Genomic DNA, 9,919 nt, shown 5'->3' with positions numbered 1-9,919 from the left:
ACGGGGCAGTTCAGACGGTGTAATGGTTATAGCATTACTGCCTCACAGCGCTGAGGTCATGGGTTCTATCCCTACCATGTGTTATATATACAGGAGAGTACAGACGGTGTAATGGTTAGCATTACTGCCTCACAGCGCTGAGGTCATGGGTTCTATCCCTACCATGTGTTATATATACGGGGCAGTACGGATGGTGTAATGGTTACATTACTGCCTCACAGCACTGAGGTCATGGGCTCTATTCCCACCATGTGTTATATATACAGGGCAGTATGGACGGTGTAATGGTGTCACATTACTGCCTCACAGCACTGAGGTCATGGGCTCTATCCCCACCATGTGTTATATATACGGGGCAGTACGGACGGTGTAATGGTTATAGCATTACTGCCTCACAGCACTGAGGTCATGGGTTCTATCCCCACCATGTGTTATATATACAGGGCAGTATGGATGGTGTAATGGTTAGCATTACTGCCTCACAGCACCGAGGTCATGGGTTCTATCCCCACCATGTGTTATATATACAGGGCAGTACGGATGGTGTAATGGTTACATTACTGCCTCACAGCACCGAGGTCATGGGTTCTATTCCCACCATGTGTTATATATACAGGGCAGTATGGACGGTGTAATGGTGTCACATTACTGCCTCACAGCACTGAGGTCATGGGCTCTATCCCCACCATGTGTTATATATACGGGCAGTACGGATGGTGTAATGGTTAGCATTACTGCCTCACAGCTCTGAGGTGATCTGCAAGGAGGGTGTGTGTTGCAGGTGCTCCAGAGAAGGTAGAGACTCAGACTTTTGCAGTAGCTCCTCCTCTGGGAATCCCCAAGCCAGGGGACCCTGGTGGGGGAAGCTTGCAGGCAAGGGCCTGCTGTACCTTTCTATGGTACGTGGAGGAGGCCGTGCAGTTGAGAGCCGGTCCAAGAGGAAGAACATCCCTGCTGTTGCAACACCTGCAGCAGGAGCCTCAGACAAAGATACAGTGAGTACAATGGAAAATGTCCCCCCGGATGAATCCGGAGGTACCCCTGTGGCAAGCCAGCCACGGGGGGAAATGATGGAAGAACCCGGCGGGGATGCAAACGCCGGTGGTGACATAGCAGTCGCTGCGGGGGGACCTGGTGAAATGGTGTCAGAAGAGTCTGAGGAAGAAATGCAGTCTGAGGACGAAGACTTAAGTGCAGAAGAAGATAATGCTTTTGAGAAAATGGGTCTAGAGGAATTAAATAAAGAGGCGAAAAAAGTTTACCAAAGAGTCTATAAAGCAAAGAAAAAGAGAAATTCTTGCCTTTCATGGGAGCGCCATGTATGGAGAGATAAGATTGTTACAAATTCAAAAATCTTGTCAAAATTAAAGACTCATATTGCAAAAAAAATGAAAGGTGAAAGAAAAAGCAAAGATTTACCTCAGGCGGAGAAAGGGTTAATTGCAAGCCAGGAGCTTCAGGATTCCCTTGCTCCAGCTGATGCAGATGAGTTAATGGAGAGCAGCTGCAAAGGAGGCGGCCTATTCCCTGCAAGTCCAGATCAGCTGATGGAAAAAACCAGCAGCATGGAGATGCAGCTGCAGATTGAGAAGCCCATGCAAATGAACTCAGAGGAAAAGAGAGTGCAGCTAACAGCTGAGGTGGAAGGCACTGAAAAGATGAAGCAGGTCCCCCGGGACACAGTAAGTATGAATGTTGCAAATGTTGTGTCCCGGGGAGACTCTGGTGCAAAGTCTGAAACCAATGAAAAAAACTGTATGATACGGGACAGTGCTCTAACTCCGGCTGTGGGTGCAGGTAAAGGGGAAAGTTTTGTCTACATTGCAGACAGTACTCCCAACCTTGCAGGGACAGCTGGGGGAGGGGGAAATATGGACAGTGAAAAAATGGATACAAATTGTGCGATGAAGGATGATGGGCAGATGCCCGGACCGAGCAATGTCACTGCTAATGCCCAAAAATGTTTTAAAGGTGTTAAAGAAACGGCTGAGAGTAATAATAATGTTTCTACCAGAAATGTAAAATTGTGTGAAGCTGAAAAGTTGGCACAGGGCCAAAAATGTTTAAATAAGGCAAATTTAAAGGCTAATGAGGCACAAATAATGCAAACTGTATATGGGGATGTACTAGTACCTGAAAGAGCTGGGGCTGCTTTCAAGTTGATTGCAGAAAACATCCGTACAAAGAAAGTGCAGGTAAAAGCCGGTGATGGTACTGGAGTTTCTGAGCTTGGAACTCCAGACCCAATTCAAATGCCAGCACCTATATCTTATGCCAATATGATAAAACAAACAAATAAAAGAAATGAAGACAGACAAAGTCAGGTCATGAGCCAGAGTGTAATTCAGAGAAGGAGAAATGTGATACAGTTTAAGTGGGTTCAGTCAGATCCGGTCCCCACAAAAGAAAAATTTCTTAATTTAATCTTTACTCTGGATTGCAGTGCTCATGACCTAACGGCATGTATTCATCCAGAAAGGTCTCAAATTTTTGATCTCAGTTTTGTTTTTATGAGGAAAATGAATGAGGTTGTAGACCAATGGCAAGTAAGAAAATTTGAAGAAGCTTATAAGGGCTATGAAATTGTATCAGTGTCAAAACCAGAGAATGTCAGAGCAAGGATATTGGTGAGGGATGAAACTATCCCAGCTGACGACATAAAGTACTGGTTGAGTAGACAATGCATCTGGATAGGGGACATGGTTAAGGTTGGACACACCTTAGGAGTCTGGGGAGGTGCATGGTCTGTGCAGATAAGATTACACCAAGTTGAAGGAAGGACAAAACATCTCCCTTCGGCTGCTTATATCGGGAGAGACCGTATACAGGTGTTCTATCCAGGCCAGCCAAGGACCTGCTTTCGTTGTGGCGAAGAGGGGCATATGAGCAGTGAATGTGGAAACGTAAAATGCTCCCTCTGCAACGAGGCAGGTCACCCCTCGAGGTCGTGTAACATAGTAAAATGTAACTTGTGCGGCCTTGAGGGGCATCCCTACAGTAGATGCCCAGAATCTATGCGCCATATGGATAGAACACCTGGAGCGGGAACAAAGGGGAAATTCAAAAAGGCTACAGTAGAAGAGGAGACTCTGGTAGTTTGGGAAAGAGACAAAGATTCAGAAAGGGAGGAACAGTTTCAGGAAGTGAGGAAGAGGAAAAGTGCCACAAAAAGGAAAGGGGATGAAGAGATAGTGAGCATATCCAACAGGTTTCTAGTTTTTTCCGAAGAAGATGAGGATAGTGAGGAGGAGGAGGAGGAGGAGGAAGTCAATAAGGAAGGGGAGACTTTAGCTCTTAGGAAAGTTGAGAAAGAAGTAGGGAAGAGAAAGAAGAAAAAAGCAAATAAGAAAGGGAAAACGCAAGGGAAGAAAAGTAAGAAGGAGGAAGGAAACGGGGAGAAAATAGAAAAAGTAGCCTTGGAGACAGGGAAAGTGGTAAAATTAATTAGTTCAAAAGAGAAAAAGGGAGAAGGGGAGCATGAAACAATACACAGAGAGGTGGTGACAAGGGATGAAGGAGAGCAAGGTGACCCGGAAAGAAACAGAGTCAACTTGCTAAATGTCTCAGACAGGCCTCCTGATCCTGTAAAAAGGAATGATGGTTTGTCTGAGGGTATGGCTGAGGATATGGATGTGTTGGGTGGTGGTGAATGTAAGGATGGTGGTGGGTCTGGTGTAAATAAGTAAAGGATTTGGTATTGCCCTACACTATGGTTTTTTGCATGGATCCTCACCCCATAAGATGTGCCACAATTAATGTGGCTTCTATACATTCTGAGCGAGCTCGGTTCATGGCTTTTGATTTTTTTAGAACAGCAGAGGTAGACATCTTTTTCCTCCAGGAGACCAGACTGAGGACCCTAGAAGCCTTGCATAAGGCTAAAAGGGAATGGAGTAGGGGGCCCTCATTCTGGTCTCTTGCAGCCGAGCCGTATACTGGGGTGGCGGTACTTTTTTCCGACATGGTAACCGTGCACAGAATCATAGAAATTGAAGTAGGAAGATGTATGGTTTTGGATGTCACCTTTAGAGGACATGACCTAAGGCTGATCAATATCTATGGTCCCCAAAAAGCTTGGGATAGGAAATGTCTTTTTGAGGTGATAAAACCATTCTTATTCACAGCCCAACAGGTCGTTTTTGGTGGTGATTATAACACTGTTGTAAGAACCAAAGACAGAGGAGGTACCAGAAGCAGTAGGACCTTGGGCTATGATGCAAATTATTTAGTTAGAATGGTTAGAGAGGCTGGTCTGGTGGATGTCCATATTAGGCATACTCCGGACCTCACTGGGTACACTTTTTATAGCGGTCAGAATAAAAGTAGAATAGATAGATTTTTTGTCAAAACAAATTCGAAAACTCTGCCTTCCAAGGTGGAGCCAGTAGAATTTTCAGATCACTGCTTTCTTAGTTTTTCATTGAATGCTTCACAGTCCATCCAGAAAGGGAGGGGTCTGTGGAGGCTGAACTCAGAGCTCCTAAAGGAAGAGAGTGTGAAACAGTCTCTCAGAGGTCTCTTTGAGGATCATGAATCACTGTTGGAGGCAGGATGGAGTAAATCAGAGTGGTGGGAGGAAATGAAAAAGAAGGTCCAAGGTTTTTTCAAAAGACTGATTAAAAACAGAGGATTGAAAAAAAAGAGTGCCTACTATGTTCTTAAAAGGAAATTGGATTTCTTGATCTCTGAGGGTGGAGATGGTGGGGAAATCTCCCAGGTGAAGGCTCAGATGAAGGAATTTCAGTATAACCGATTGGCATCTTTGATTCTGGAGAGGGATTATGGTACATACCACTCACCGGATCCCTACCAGAATTGTAGAAAAGCCGTCGAGGCAAGAGAAGTCAGTGGCCTATATGATGGAAGGGGTGTGCTTCAGGAGAGGAGGGAAGGCATCCTGGAAGTCATTAGAGCCTATTATTCTGATCTCTTGTCTGAGCAAGCACCTATCAGAGAGAAGATGGAGACTTTTCTGAGGGAGACACCAGGTCTGATGGAGCCAGATGGCTCTCTTGAGTGTTTGGACAATAAGATTGGAGTAGAGGAAGTTAGGGAAGCAATTGATGGTTTGACATCAAAAAAGTCACCTGGACCGGATGGTCTAACATCGGAGTTCTATAAGGAATTCTCTGATGTATTAGCTCCCCGTCTCACGGATGTGTTCAATGCAAGTTTGGAGGAAGGAAATCTGCCTCCTTCCATGAGACGGTCGGCTCTAATCTTATTGTCCAAAGGAAAAGACCCAGCCCGTATTGAGAATTGGCGCCCCATCGCTCTTCTTAATACGGACAGGAAGATTTTGGCAAAAGTTTTCTTTAACAGAATAATGGAGTTTTCTGAGAGGCTTCTCTCCCCCTCCCAGCACTGTACAGTGAAGGGGCGTAGCACTTTTAGTGCGGTCCTTGGTGTCCGGGAAGCCGTGGAGCGGTGCAGGGCTGGGGGGGAAGGAAAATTCCTGCTGGCCTTGGATCAATCTAAAGCTTTTGACCGTGTCAATCATGAGTATCTTTGGAAATTACTTGAAAGGTATGGCTTTCCGTCAAAAATGGTCAATTGGTTAAAGGTTCTTTATAAAGAGGCCGAGAGCTTCCCGCTTGTGAATGGTTGGGTAGGGCCCAAATTTGGGGTAAGCTCGGGTGTGCGTCAGGGTTGCCCCCTGAGCCCTCTTTTATACGTGTTTGCAATTGATCCTTTCGTGAGGAGGATTGAGAGCAGCAGGTTGGAAGGGGTGCAGCTGTCACCGGAGTGTACTCTAAAGGTGGTAGCCTATGCAGATGATGTTACGGTGGTCTTGTCAGCGGAGGAGGAGGCAAGTGACATCAACCAACTAGTGACTGATTTTTCTGAGGCGTCTGGTTCGAAGATAAATCAGGACAAGTGTGAAGTTTTCTGGATGGGGGAGGGAGGGAAAGAATTTTCTCTCCCGGACACCCTCCCCAGGCCTAAAGATAGTATCAAAATATTAGGCATCCAATTTGATCACGGAGATTATTCCTTGCTAAATTGGGGAAGAAAGCTAGATGATGTCACCAAGAAGGTCAATTTCTGGAAAGGGTGCAAGTTCTCCCTGAGAGAAAGGGTTGACATTTGCAAAACTTATTTGATACCAATGTTCCTTTACATCAGCTATGTCTGTTTTTTGCCTCAGTCTTTGTGGTCTAGATTATGTTCCGTGTTTTTTCAGATGTTCTGGGGAAACAAGATGAACATAGTCAAGAGAGGAATCACGTACAGATCGAGGGCAGAAGGGGGCCAGGAAATGGTCAATCCTGTAGTCCTTTTTGTAACAACTTTTTTGAAATTGAATGTGGGAGGTCTATTTTTAGACAACCCCCCTCGATGGGTACATGGTTTCATGGAATGGATGTCTCCTTATTCTAGAACATGGATAGATGGTGGTCGGTTGAGAAGACCTTGGACCAGGCGAGGTTACCTTCCGATTTACGTGATTCAATCCATAAAGATGATTACCAAGTGGAGTTTGAAGGTGGGTGATGTGAGAGATCTCTCGAGAAAGGAGATGGGGAAGAGGATCTTGCAGACCTACTTTTATGCTCCACTGGCTTTGAGAGATTGCCCAGGGGATGTCTGTTCAGCTGGGTTGAAACTGCTTAATGAGCAAAGGATCCCACTGAAGTTTAGAGACATTGCCTGGCTTTCTTTCCAAGGGAGACTTTACGTTAAAGGGAATATTAAGTTTAGAGGTGCCAATACCCGTGATTGTCCACGTGAGGAATGTCCTGGGGAGGAGGAGACAATGGACCATTTCTTTCTTAAATGTCCCTTCAATGTAAACATTTATCAAGATGTCTCAGTTGCTCTAGGGATCCCTTGTCTTTCGGGGCTAAGTTACCCGGAGTGGGTCTATGGGGCATTCAAAGGTTATGGGAATTTTGATTTATGCACAATTTATATGATTAGTTTAGCAGTCAGGTATCACACGTGGAATGCACGGTGTCATGTTATATTGAGACAAAAGATCCTCCCTGTTAGGACGGTGGTGGGTCTTATTCTACATGAGGTGAAGGTAATGATGGAAATGGAAAAGGAGAAGCTGGATGCCATCAGCTGGTCTCGCTTGTGGGGCCGGTTGAAACCTCCTTAGTAGGTGGCAAATAGTAGAACCTGGAACATACTGGGACTCTGTTCTTTTTATTTTCACACAAAATAGGGGGAATATGGAATATGAAATAAAAGAATGTTTTACATACATGTTTTGGTAGTACCAGATCCTTCACTTAAAAAATAAATGTAGGTGGAGAAAATGGTTGGGGGGAGTAAATGAAGAGATGAAAGGCGTCTTGTGGGTAAGGGTAATGAATGTGTTCTGTATTAAAGGTGATGGGTATAGTGGTGAAGGTGGAGGAGAGGTATGATAGGAATGAATGTAGTGAGAATGAATGAAGATGGAAGGACGGGAGGATAAGGTAAAAATGATGGTAAGTTTAAAAGTGGAGTGGAAGGAGAGATGTATGGGAAGGTATGAGTATGAGAGGGTATGGGTCAGGGTGGATGTTTTGGAGAAGGAGAAATGGTGGAGCTCAGGATCAGGAGAAAGTACAGAATAGGAAAGTTTATTTTGTATAAGATTGTTAGGTGGTGAAGGTGGGAAATAAAAAAAAAAAAAAAAAAAAAAAAGGGGTGGGGGGATGGTGGGAAGGTATGGGGATATGGATCAAATTGATGTTTGTAAATTTATGTGAAATTATATTTTATACTGTATATGAAATGGTATATATTTTTGTACAAAAGGTTGCAATCTTCAATAAAGAAGCATTGTCATGGGCTCTATCCCCACCATGGCTATAACTGTGCGGAGTATGTGTGCAGGTCAGTACGGATGGTGTAATGGTTAGTATTACTGCCTCACAGCACTGAAGTCATGGGTTCTATTCCCCACCATGGCTATAACTGTGCGGAGTATGTGTGCAGGGCAGTGCGGATGGTGTAATGGTTAGCGTTACTGCCTCACAGCACTGAGGTCATGGGTCTATTCCCAACATGGCTATAACTGTGCGGAGTATGTGTGCAGGGCAGTACGGATGGTGTAATGGTGTCACATTACTGCCTCACAGCACTGAGGTCATGGGCTCTATCCCCACCATGTGTTATATATACGGGGCAGTACGGATGGTGTAATGGTGTCACATTACTGCCTCACAGCACTGAGGTCATGGGCTCTATCCCCACCATGTGTTATATATACGGGGCAGTACGGACGGTGTAATGGTTATAGCATTACTGCCTCACAGCGCTGAGGTCATGGGTTCTATCCCTACCATGTGTTATATATACAGGAGAGTACAGACGGTGTAATGGTTAGCATTACTGCCTCACAGCACTGAGGTCATGGGTTCTATCCCCACCATGTGTTATATATACGGGGCAGTACGGATGGTGTAATGGTTACATTACTGCCTCACAGCACTGAGGTCATGGGCTCTATTCCCACCATGTGTTATATATACAGGGCAGTATGGACGGTGTAATGGTGTCACATTACTGCCTCACAGCACTGAGGTCATGGGCTCTATTCCCACCATGTGTTATATATACAGGGCAGTATGGACGGTGTAATGGTGTCACATTACTGCCTCACAGCACTGAGGTCATGGGCTCTATCCCCACCATGTGTTATATATTCGGGGCAGTACGGACGGTGTAATGGTTATAGCATTACTGCCTCACAGCACTGAGGTCATGGGTTCTATCCCTACCATGTGTTATATATACAGGAGAGTACAGACGGTGTAATGGTTAGCATTACTGCCTCACAGCGCTGAGGTCATGGGTTCTATCCCCACCATGTGTTATATATACGGGGCAGTACGGATGGTGTAATGGTTACATTACTGCCTCACAGCACTGAGGTCATGGGCTCTATTCCCACCATGTGTTATATATACAGGGCAGTATGAACGGTGTAATGGTGTCACATTACTGCCTCACAGCACTGAGGTCATGGGCTCTATTCCCACCATGTGTTATATATACAGGGCAGTATGGACGGTGTAATGGTGTCACATTACTGCCTCACAGCACTGAGGTCATGGGCTCTATCCCCACCATGTGTTATATATACGGGGCAGTACGGACGGTGTAATGGTTATAGCATTACTGCCTCACAGCGCTGAGGTCATGGGTTCTATCCCTACCATGTGTTATATATACAGGAGAGTACAGACGGTGTAATGGTTAGCATTACTGCCTCACAGCGCTGAGGTCATGGGTTCTATCCCCACCATGTGTTATATATACGGGGCAGTACGGATGGTGTAATGGTTACATTACTGCCTCACAGCACTGAGGTCATGGGTCCTATCCCCACCATGTGTTATATATACAGGGCAGTATGGACGGCAAGGGCGTAACTACCATTGGTGCAGGGGGTGCAGCTGCTATGGGGCCCAGAGCTGAGAGGGGCCCACTTTGCCTGTCAAGGTTACATGTGCTGTATATATTTTTCAGCATTAGGTGATAAATAGGGGCCCTTACAAACTTTTGCTATGGGGCCCACATGTATCTAGTTACGCCACTGATGGACGGTGTAATGGTGTCACATTACTGCCTCACAGCACTGAGGTCATGGGCTCTATCCCCACCATGTGTTATATATACGGGCAGTACGGATGGTGTAATGGTTAGCATTACTGCCTCACAGCGCTGAGGTCATGGGCTCTATCCCCACCATGGCTATAACTGTGCGGAGTATGTGTGCAGGTCAGTACGGATGGTGTAATGGTTAGTATTACTGCCTCACAGCACTGAGGTCATGGGCTCTATCCCCACCATGGCTATAACTGTGTGGAGTATGTGTGCAGGTCAGTACGGATGGTGTAATGGTTAGTATTACTGCCTCACAGCACTGAAGTCATGGGTTCTATTCCCCACCATGGCTATAACTGTGCGGAGTATGTGT

Source organism: Crinia signifera, chromosome 2 (assembly GCF_055691185.1).
Source record: "Crinia signifera chromosome 2, ASM5569118v1, whole genome shotgun sequence".
Lineage (NCBI taxonomy): Eukaryota > Metazoa > Chordata > Amphibia > Anura > Myobatrachidae > Crinia > Crinia signifera.
This window is presented reverse-complemented; position numbering follows the sequence as displayed.